Source organism: Silene latifolia, chromosome 4, assembly GCF_048544455.1.
Source record: "Silene latifolia isolate original U9 population chromosome 4, ASM4854445v1, whole genome shotgun sequence".
In the NCBI taxonomy this organism is placed as follows: Eukaryota; Viridiplantae; Streptophyta; class Magnoliopsida; order Caryophyllales; family Caryophyllaceae; genus Silene; species Silene latifolia.
In genome coordinates, this window is record NC_133529.1 from 79810848 (window position 1) to 79822977 (window position 12130).

A 12130-nucleotide genomic window follows, 5' to 3' on the forward strand; every position below is an offset into this window, starting at 1 on the left:
TTGGGTTGATGTAGAAGGTTACTAAACTAAAATAGCAATAAAAATAACTAGCAAGATGAATAAAATAAGGGGTGTAAACAATTGATTAAAGGCACTAGGGTGTCATGGGATCATAGGGGAATCATGGGATATGATCATACAAACATGTTCTCAAATTATAAGCAAGCAATTATTGTTGTGATGGATTGAGTTGGGTTATATCTTACAATCCTAGGAAAGTTTGGGTCCCGGAGCCGAATCGATTAGATTGTACAACACCTACAAGTCGACTTAATCTTTCCTACTCAACACATGCATGGTCTAACAAGACTCGAGTTGGGTTATGTCTTACAAGTCAAGTTGAAAGGATAGAAGATGATAGTAAATGCAAGGATTCATAGGCTTAACATTTCATCAAATATAACATGTGCATGAGTTGAGATCGAAACAAGCAAGCAAATAAAACATGAAAGCATATTAATTTAAGCATGAATCATTCCCCATGTTGGTTTCCCCTAATCACCCATTAAACCCTAGCTAAGAGACTACTCACTCATTATCATATTGATCATGCTAGAAAGGTTGTCAATCATACTAACATAATGAAACATGATGAATAAATGAAAGTAATTAACAATAATTAAAAAGGGATTAAGAGATTATACCTACTAATGATTCCAATAATAAAGCAAGAATAATAGAAGTACTTGAATCCTAGATTGAGAGGTTGTCAATCTCCCAATAATAACCCAAATAATCTTCAATTACCCAAAATAAAGGAAGAACAAGAGAGAGATTAAAGAACTAAAACTTGGATTAAAACTTGATTAATACTTGATTACAATATTAAAGAGAGATTTGATTGATATTAACTACACTAATTATTGATAAGAAGAACATGCTCCTCTAATTAGCCTAATGGGGTATTTATAGTGAAAATTAGGGAGGATGCATTAGGGTTAACTAAGGGCTAAACTAGTAATTACACTTTTTAAGTTGAGCAAGGAGAATCCGGTATTTTCTGAGAGAAGGGCTTCTCTTTTCGTAGCTTGAAGAATGAAAATCGTGCTGTACTGAAATCCGTGCGGATTGGGGTCGGGACGGCCGGATCTGGGCTGAGGAATCCGAGCGGATTCTTGGGCAAGACGCTCGGATTTGTGAGGGGGAATCCGAGCGGATTCCAATGTGGGACGCTCGGATTGGGCTGGACGGACGGGCGGATTTGGTACAATCCGTTCGGATTGTTGGTCAGCTTCAATTCTTCTTCTTTTCTTCCCTTTTCTTCATAAATTCCTTGGGGATTTCCTTGGGGACGCAAGGATCCTTTCTCAACATTGCTCTTCTACTATGATATGTACAAAGGCCTTCTAGTCTTGTCTCTCCTTGATGCTTGGTCATTGAATACAATCAATTTAGCCTCGTTTTGCCATGAAAATGCAAGATTCTTACTCCTTTCCTACCAAGGGATCAAAATCTCAAAGAATATGCAAAACAAAGAACTAAAGATAAGAAATGACCCAAATAGGCACTAAAAAGCATGGAAACAATGGTAATTCGGGGGCTAAATATGCGCCAATTATGGTCACATCAAATATCCCCAAACCGAACCTTTGCTCGTCCCGAGTAAAGAGGTGACAAAGACTAGGACCAAAACTAACCTATCCTAATAATAATAGCCGATATGAGACAATTAGCGGGTCTCACTCCGCCCCTTCAACTCACAACAAGACAACCATGAGGTAGGATGCCTTCTTGCAAGGCAAGGTGGGTCTTGCCAAAATGGCGACACATCCAAACATTAAAGCACATAAAATCACATAATGGATGCATCTACAAAAAGAATAGCCACTTTCCTCATCTAAGTGGCGGAAATTATCTACAAGGGAAGCAATTCAAGGGTACACAATCCTTCATAGATGCAATTTGTTCAAACTACTAGGCCTAGAAGGATACCAATAAATCACCTCCAAGTTGTGTCAAGCTAGGGTACCTTTGTCCTCAATCGTTAAATGCTTTTGTCAAGAGTAGACTCCCTATGGTGTTAGAAACACTGGAGGATCGCGGAATTCCCCCTCTTGCCTAGACAAGAAGAAGGGTCGTCCCCTCTCTACCATGCACAAAAATGGATACGATGGATAAAGGGATTGATAGTAATTGAGTTTCATTTTGGGAGTTTGCTTTCATTTTTGTTTTTCCCCCCAATTTCATTTGGCATTTGACATTTGAGAACACTTTCTTGCCATTTCTTTTTGATTTTTGGCTTTTCAATACTTGACAACTTTTTTTTGCATTTCTTTTTGAACATTTTCAAAGTCACCCCAATTAGTAACGAGGGTGCCTTGTATTTGAAGCTTAGGAGTTCTATTTTTTTGCTCCTCTTTTCATTTGATGCATTTTTGCAAACTTTCTTTCACTTTTCATTTCTTTGAACTCAAATTGATTTCTTTTTGTGCCCATTCCCCTTGATGACAAAAATGTGGTAGAACATGGATGAATGATAGAAGCATGCATGGTTTCAAGGGTCACCTTGGAATAAACGGTAGCCAAGGAGTTATCACACCACAAGGTACTCTTGACTAGGCCTTAAACCATGGGTCAAAGGATACTAGCATGACACATCCTAGGGTGTTTTACAAGTATTCTAACAAGCAAAGTCTTAAGAATAAAAAGCATCTACTAGGGCCTATATACACTTGTCAAGCTTCCCAAATAGACGGTTTCGCAAAATTTTTCTAACATGCAACTACATGCCATGATGCAACTAGCATATATACATCCTAATGTATATGCTTCTACCAACTAATATGTCATATAAACTAAATGCAATCCTAAGTTCACATTGTTTTACCGCATCAATCAAAATAAAGCCACATAGTCATTAACATAAAGAGGAAAAAGGGGATTGGAAAGATCATACCATGCGGTCTTCAATATCCTCATGTCTCGGATGTGGCGTAGTCAATCAAAGTGAACAAGGATAAAACAAACACAATATATACAAGACAATATATACAAAGGAAATGAACTTGTTTTTGGTTTTTCAATTTTCAAATTTTTATGATTTTTGAAATTTTTCAATTTTTATGGGTTTTTGAATAAAAGTTAAGTGTTAGAATTCCCATCCCCACACTAATATGGGCATTGTCCTCAATGGCCAAAATGATGGAAATTATGCAAAGATGATGCATGATTTCTATACTAAATGCAATTCTACACTAAGCTATACTACATGATGCATGGTTTTTGTTATGACGGAGAGGATAATTTAGATTACCTCCCGTTGTGTATGCATTAACTTCCCCAAACCAAATAAGACACTATTGCTAATGTCAAGGATGGGTATAGTTCATGCACACACTATGCTATGCATGAAACTAGATTTGTCATTTTGGATTTTACAAATGGGAACAATAAAGAACACCTCAATGGTACCGAGGTGTGAGTCCTTTGATGTTGCTAGGACTAAACCATCAATGATCAAAATGAAATAAAATACAAAGAGATATAGACAAACCGTGGGAGAGTAGGAATCTCCAAGGCTTGCTAGTCCTCCATCATGCTATCGTCATCACCACTTCCCTCATGAGAAGTGGTCACATTGCCACTTTCCTTGGCACTTTCTTCTTCCTCATCATCATCTTCACCATCTCTTTCTTCATCTCCACTTGCTTCTTCCTCAATATTATCATCAATTTCTTCACCATTTCCAACAACCTCATTGTCTTCCACCACGTCCCTTGATGCACCCGGAAACAAGGCTTCTTTATCCGCCCAACTAGGCAAAGGATAAGATGGATCAAGGAGTCCTTGCCTAGCTAGATGTAAGAGGGGAGGATATTGAGCCAAAAATGCATTCTTCCGATCTTCATAAGCTTACTTGTGCATGGCTTGCATAAGAAGAGTGACATAGTCTTTCCCAATTTCAACTCCTTGCGGTTTGAACTCTTCATACACAAAGGGGTAAGGCGGTATAACAATGGAAGAGGAGGGGGTTTCATGATCACCCTTTTGTTGTTGAATGATGTACTCGGCTTCTTCGGATAGGGGAAGTAGATAGTTGGTCTGGTGGACACTTAGACGACAAATCTTCGCTGGTAAAGTGAATGATCGAGCCTCACTAGTAAGCCACCCATACTTGGTGTCAAGGGGATTGTGAGCAACCCACTTGAACTTGTTAATCATGATAGACATATCAATAAGATGGCCACCTTCCTTAGCCTTGTACTTGCTATCCTTATTGAAATTAGGATCAAAGTGCTTGTCTAGGACCGTGACTAGGCCGCCATTAACAATAACGGTTGTACCCTTCTTCCCACTATCAACATGGAGCCATCTATCAACCAATAGCCTCAAAGAATTGTAAGGCTTGGTATGAATTCTTCCAATATTCAAAGCCGATTCAAGGAGAATAAAATCAAGTCTTGTGAAATGATTGGTGTCTTTCCTAGCAATTATGGTATTTCCCACAACTTTGTGCCATACTCTTATGCCCGGATGATGAACCAAAAGAGCACGACAAGCATGAAAATCATCAAATTTCTTCCCGGAGATTGCCTCCCAAAGAGGCTCGGGGTCATACTTCCCATATTGCTTATGATATTTCTCTTCATCGCTAAGACCCAAAATTTCACCCAATTCCGAAAAGGTAATGCGTCTACTAATGTTAGCTAGACGAAACTCAAGATTTTCCCTATTCTCAACTTTGGTGACTTTTAAAGAACTTAAGAATTCTAAGACAAGGGAGGGATATGTTACTTCCTTTGTTTCAAACAATTTCTTCAAACCCATGGCATTGAAAAAGGCTTTTGTTTGTTCAAGAACACCCAATTTCTCCAAAGCATCTTTACATATGAATTTGGTGGATTGAATTGATTTCATAGCAAACTTGGCAAATGTCTTTCTATGGGTATCGGAAATAAAAGTTACCTCCGGATAATGCAAGAGTTGATCGATTACCGGAGTAGAAGGTGATGCTCCCATAGAAGTTTGTTGTTGTTGTTGTTGCACTTCCAAATTTGGTGTTGCTACCACCATTGCCAAAGCTTTCTTTGTTTGGAGAGCTTTTTGCCTTTGAGAGAGAGCCTTTGCCTTTGGTGCCTTTGTTGCCTTTGTTGCACCCTTTGTCCTTGCCATTTGATGAACTAACCAAGAAAATAATCAAAAATCTTCAATTTGTAGAATGCCCAAATCGATTTGAAGGTGAAAGGCTTTGCCTTTATGAAATCAAAAATCGACTCAAAGGTTGAAGATTTTGTTCTTGGTTTTGATTGTTATTGAAGATGGAGTTATTGATTTGTTGTTTGAAGGATGGTTTGATTTGATTTTGGTGGATTTTGTTGAGGGTTTTTGTTTTTGTGATGGAGAGGATGAGGGTTTTGATGTTTAGGGTAGTGTTTGTGAATGAATGAATGAATGAATGAAGGTGGGGTGGGTTATAAAGAAGTCGACAATTTCAGAACGCAGGGACAATCCGTGCGGATTGGGCGCAATCTGTGCGGATTCGGCAGCTTCAAAATTTTCAAAATCCCGCCTAGAGACGGGCGGATTCTGGGGAATCCACTCGGATTCTTCTGTTGAGGGACGGGGGGATTTGGTGCAGGACGGACGGATTTCAGTCCAGAGATTTTTCTTTGTTTTCTTCAGCTTCAAGACGGGCGTCTTGTATAAAAGACGGACGGATTCTGTGAGACGGGCGTCTTTCCGAAAATCCGCTCGGATTCTTCAACGATCAAGAAATTTGCAATTTCAGCTCGGCTCAGACAGGCGTCTTCTCGGCGGGGACGCTCGGATTTGCTGCAGACGGGCGGATTCTCAGGAATCCGCTCGGATTCTTCTCTGTTGTACACGTGTTCAGCTCCACCCGTGCACAAACGCAATCCCTTATCATTCTTTCTTTCTTTCTTTCAAATCTTGTGTTCTTCATTGTGGGGGCACTACTAAGGCATGAATAGCCTAGGCAATTGCCATCCCCACACTAAGGCAAAGCACTACACATCAATTGAAATTGTTAGTCCCTCCCTCACTTCTCTCTTACATGACAATTATTTTGATCAAAGTAAATAAAAATCCAAAAATGACAAAAATGCAATACGAGAATTGAAATGTAAGTTAGGGAGTTAGAAATATTTACAAGTGGTGGTTTAGGGAGGACTCCACCAAACTCTCATTCTTGATGAGATGTCAAGGGGGCATGTTCAAGGTGTTGTTGATGTTGCTCAACACCTTGAAGAAATAGTCAAAAGCTTGTTCATTGTTATGGTAGAGGTCCTCAATAGACCGTGCCCCTTGTTGTTGATCATGATCGATGGCATGCCCAATGTAGGGATTAAAGATCCCTTCAAATTCGTCGTCCCAAAGACCACAAACTTCATTGAGTTGATCATTGAAAATCTCTTGCTTAGATGGAGACAACTCTCCCAATTTCTTCTCTTGGCCAATGAGGCCATCCTCTTCTTCCTTGGTTGATTTTGATGAGCTTTGCAAGCTCTCCTTGTCACAATTCACTTGCTCTTTGAATGGAGCATCTTCAACTTTCTTCCTCCATTGGAGTTCCGATTTCTTCCTTTCATCTTTCCGGCTATAATGATCAATCATGAAACATGGCTCATGCAAACGAGGAGCTCTCATGGTCTTGTCAAGATTAAAAGTTATGCTTTCATCTCCCACTTCTAGAGTGAGCTCTCCATGTTTCACATCAATCACCGCACCCGCGGTGTGTAGGAAAGGTTTTCCTAAGATGATTGGAATGTTGGAATCTTCCTCCATATCAACAATGACAAAGTCCACCGCGATGAAAAACTTCCCAATTCGCACGGGGACATCTTCCCATATCCCTAATGGTGTCTTCGTCGATCTATCGGCCATTTGAAGAGTGATATTGGTGCATTTAAGCTCTCCCATTCCCAACCTTTTACTTACCGAGTACGGCATGACACTCACACTAGCCCCTAGATCACATAAGGCTTTGTTGATCGTCGTGTCGCCAATGGTACACGGTATTGAGAAGCTTCCCGGATCCTTTAACTTTGGAGGTGAACTCCCTTGAAGTATTGCACTACTCACCTTAGTGAAGGCGATAGTCTCATGTTTCCGGATCGACTTCTTCTTTGTGAGGATATCTTTCATGTACTTTGCATAGGCCCGAACGTGATTGATTAATTCCGTGAAAGGAATTGAGACTTCTAATTTCTTCACAATTTCCATGAACTTTCCAAGTTGATCATCAAATTTGGGCTTGGCTTGACGACTTGGAAAAGGAAGTCTAATCACAATGGGCTCCTTTTCTTTGGCCTTGTCTTCATTTTTCTTTGAACTTTCTTCTCTTGATGATTCTCCATCTTTGGAGTTTTGCACAATTTCTTCCTTTTCACTAGCTTCCAAAACTTCATCCTCAACTTGCTTCTTCGGTGCCTCATATCTTGTACCACTTCTCAAGTGAATGGCACTAACCGTTTCATGTCTAGGGGGATTACTTTGAGGTGGTAATTGCCCCTTTTGTCTTTGTGAGCTTGAGGATGCTAGTTGAGTCAATTGTGTTTCCAACATCTTGGTGTGAGCTAGAATGTTGTTGATGGTGGTGTCTTTTGCTTGGCTATCTTTTTGCATTTGAGTGAAAAATTCTTGTTGATTCTTTTGCATTTGGAGGACCGCTTTTTGGACATCAAAACCTTGGTCATTTTGGTGATTGTATGGATTTTGATTTTGGTAACCTTTGTTTTGATTGTAAAAGGGTCTTTGATTTTGATTTCTCATGGGTGGTGGAGTGTATGTTGTTTGAGGGTTTTGAACATTTTGGCTTTTGTATGAGAGATTTGGATGGAACTTGGTGTTTTCATTGTAAAAATTTGAATAAGGGGTACCACTTTTGTAAGCTTGGAAAGCATTAACTTGTTCGGTTGTTCCCCTACACTCACTTGGGTCATGACCCAAAGTTCCACAATTCTCACATATCCCACTTGGGATTGATGAGGATGCCGTCATGGCATTGACATGATGCTTTGATGTTTTTGAGTTTTCCTCAAGTCTAGCCATAGCTTGTTCAAACTTCAAGTTGATTGTGTCAATGTGAACACTAAGTTGAGCACCCAATTGAGTAACGGAGTCCACTTCATGCTTTCCTCCTCTAGTAGCCTTGCGAGGTCTACTATATTGTGAATTATGGACCGCCATTTCCTCAATCTTGTTCCATGTTTGATTGTCATCAACTTCGGTGAACATTCCATTTGATCCCATATTGAGAATGTTCCTTGAATCTTCATATAAACCATTCCAAAATTGTTGCACTAAAAACCATTCGCTAAGTCCATGGTGAGGACATGAGCGACAAATACCTTTGAACCGCTCCCAAGCTTCATACAAAGATTCTTCATCCCTTTGCTTAAAACCCGTAATTTGAGCTCTTAGCATGTTGGTCTTTTCCGGTGGGTAGAATATTTTGTAGAAAGCTAGAGCTAACTTCTTCCAAGAATCTATTCCAAGGGTGGCCTTATCAAGGCCCTTCAACCATTGATTTGCGGTGCCGATTAACGAAAAAGGAAATAAGACCCATCTTATTTGGTCTTGAGTCACGCCCGTTTGAGAGATAGCTTCACAATAATCGCAAAAGGTTTCCATATGAGAATGAGGGTCCTCACTAGGCATTCCCCCGAATTGGCTCCTCTCAACTAGTTGGATGAAGACGGATTTGGCAATAAAGTTTCCGGTGAGATGTTGCGGTGTAGGAGTACCATTTGGTAGATCCTCCTCGGTGGGTATAGAGTGTGACGAGAATTTAGGCATTGTAGGTGGATTTTGTGTGGTATTGTTTAATGGGTTCTCTTCTCCTTCTATTGCGAAAGGATTGACAAACTCACTAGTGGGTTGAACAACTTCACCAACACCTCCCAAATTCCTCCTAACGAGTCTCCTATTATTCGTCAAGGTTCTTTCGATTTCACGGTCAAAAGGTAACAAATCTCTTTGTAACCTTCTAGACATGCAAAATATCAAACAACTCGAAAACAATTAGAACAAACCTTGAGGAGTTTTACTTCCCCAAGGTGAAAAAGGCACAACTAATAACAATAAAAGAAATCTTAAATCAATTAAACACCGTCCCCGGCAACGGCGCCATTTTTGATCGGGTCCATTTCGTGTTCACAATTAAGTATATGTGGTCGTTGGTCAATGGTCGATACAAAACACAATTTATACTCCACAAACAACTCTACAATTAGTAAAGAGGCAAGTAAAGGTCGGATCCCAAGGGACGGGTATTGAAATGAGAATTCTATTGTAACTAGTAGTGTCTAGGGGGTGTCACAATTTGGGTTGATGTAGAAGGTTACTAAACTAAAATAGAAATAAAAATAAACTAGCAAGATGAATAAAATAAGGGGTGTAAACAATTGATTAAAGGCACTAGGGTGTCATGGGATCATAGGGGAATAAGATCATACAAACATGTTCTCAAATTATAAGCAAGCAATTATTGTTGTGATGGATTGAGTTGGGTTATATCTTACAATCCTAGGAAAGTTTGGGTCCCGGAGCCGAATCGATTAGATTGTACAACACCTACAAGTCGACTTAATCTTTCCTACTCAACACATGCATGGTCTAACAAGACTCGAGTTGGGTTATGTCTTACAAGTCAAGTTGAAAGGATAGAAGATGATAGTAAATGCAAGGATTCATAGGCTTAGCATTTCATCAAATATAACATGTGCATGAGTTGAGATCGAAACAAGCAAGCAAATAAAACATGAAAGCATATTAATTTAAGCATGAATCATTCCCCATGTTGGTTTCCCCTAATCACCCATTAAACCCTAGCTAAGAGACTACTCACTCATTATCATATTGATCATGCTAGAAAGGTTGTCAATCATACTAACATAATGAAACATGATGAATAAATGAAAGTAATTAACAATAATTAAAAAGGTATTAAGAGATTATACCTACTAATGATTCCAATAATAAAGCAAGAAAAATAGAAGTACTTGAATCCTAGATTGAGAGGTTGTCAATCTCCCAATAATAACCCAAATAATCTTCAATTACCCAAAATAAAGGAAGAACAAGAGAGAGATTAAAGAACTAAAACTTGGATTAAAACTTGATTAATACTTGATTACAATATTAAAGAGAGATTTGATTGATATTAACTACACTAATTATTGATAAGAAGAACATGCTCCTCTAATTAGCCTAATGGGGTATTTATAGTGAAAATTAGGGAGGATGCATTAGGGTTAACTAAGGGCTAAACTAGTAATTACACTTTTAAGTTGAGCAAGGAGAATCCGGTATTTTTACGAGAGAAGGGCTTCTCTTTTCGTAGCTTGAAGAATGAAAATCGTTCTTGAAATCCGTGCGGATTGGGGTCGGGACGGCCGGATCTGGGCTGAGGAATCCGAGCGGATTCTTGGGCAAGACGCTCGGATTTGTGAGGGGGAATCCGAGCGGATTCCAATGTGGGACGCTCGGATTGGGCTGGACGGACGGGCGGATTTGGTACAATCCGTTCGGATTGTTGGTCAGCTTCAATTCTTCTTCTTTTCTTCCCTTTTCTTCATAAATTCCTTGGGGATTTCCTTGGGGACGCAAGGATCCTTTCTCAACATTGCTCTTCTACTATGATATGTACAAATGCCTTCTAGTCTTGTCTCTCCTTGATGCTTGGTCATTGAATACAATCAATTTAGCCTCGTTTTGCCATGAAAATGCAAGATTCTTACTCCTTTCCTACCAAGGGATCAAAATCTCAAAGAATATGCAAAACAAAGAACTAGAGATAAGAAATGACCCAAATAGGCACTAAAAAGCATGGAAACAATGGTAATTCGGGGGCTAAATATGCGCCAATTATGGTCACATCATATTGAAACGCCAAACATCAAAAGAAATGGCAAAGAAAGTGTTCTCAAATGTTATATGCCACAAGAAATTGGGGGGAAAAACAACAACAAAGCAAACTCGCAAAATGAAACTCAAATATCTATTGATCCCTTTATCCATCATATCCATTTTTGTGCATGGTAGAGAGGGGACGACCCTTCTTCTTGCCTAGGCAAGAGGGGGAATTCCGCAATCCTCCAGTGTTTCTAACACCATGGGGAGTCTATTCTTGACAAAAGCATTAAACGATTGAGGACAAAGGTACCCTAGCTTAACACAATTTGGAGGTGATTTATTGGTATCTTTCTAGGCATAGTAGTTTGAAGAAATTGCATCTATAAAGGAGTGTGTACCCTTGAATTGCTTCCCTTGTAGATAATTTCCGCCACTTAGATGAGGAAAGTGGCTATTCTTTTGTAGATGCATCCATTACTTGATTTTGTGTGCTTTAATGTTTGGATGTGTCACCATTTTGGCAAGACCCACCTTGCCTTGCAAGAAGGCATCCTAGCTCATGGTTGTCTTGTTGAGAGTTGAAGGGGCGGAGTGAGACCCCCTAATTGTCTCATATCGGCTATGCTATTAGGTTAGTTTAAATAACGGTCCTAGTCTTTGTCACCTCTTTACTCGGGACGAGCAAAGGTTCGGTTTGGGGATATTTGATGTGACCATAATTTAAGCACATTTAGTCCCCGAATTAGCCTTGTTCCCATGCTTTTTAGTGCATATTTGGGTCATTTATTGTCTTTAGTTCTTTGTTTTGCATATTCTTTGAGGTTTTGTGTCCTTGGTAGGAAAGGAGTGCAAACCTTGCATTTTCATGGCAAAATAGAGCTAAATTGATTGAATTCAATGACCAAGCATCAAGGAGAGACAAGACTAGAAGGCCTTTGTACATACTATAGTAGATGAGCAATGATGAGAAAAGATCCATGCATCCCCGAGGAAATCCTCAAGGATTTTATGAAGAAAAAGGAAGAAAAGAAGAAGAAAAGAAGCTGTAAGACAATCTGAGCGGATTGTCTACAAGACGCCCGTCCAGCAACCACAATTCGAGCGTCTTCCCCCTGTGGACGCCCGTAAAAAAAACCCAGAATCCGCCCGTCTTCCCCATCTGGACGCCCGTCCAGAATCACCACAATCCGCCCGTCCCATGCCTAAGACGCCCGGATTCTCTAACAGCCATTTCGTCTTCTACAAGTTCAAGGAAGGATGCGCATATTTTTCTAAGACCGGCGAAAAGGAGACCGGAGTCTCCCTAGAGACCGGC

General features: G+C 39.8%; 1 non-coding gene across 1 annotated transcript; it reads left to right on the forward strand.

Annotated features, from left to right (window-relative positions):
- The first annotated feature begins 8278 nt into the window (after positions 1-8278).
- Positions 8279-8385, forward strand: LOC141654247 (small nucleolar RNA R71). Its single transcript, XR_012547809.1, has one exon. It is a non-coding gene; the product is annotated as a small nucleolar RNA R71 (small nucleolar RNA).
- Positions 8386-12130: the final 3745 nt, after the last annotated feature.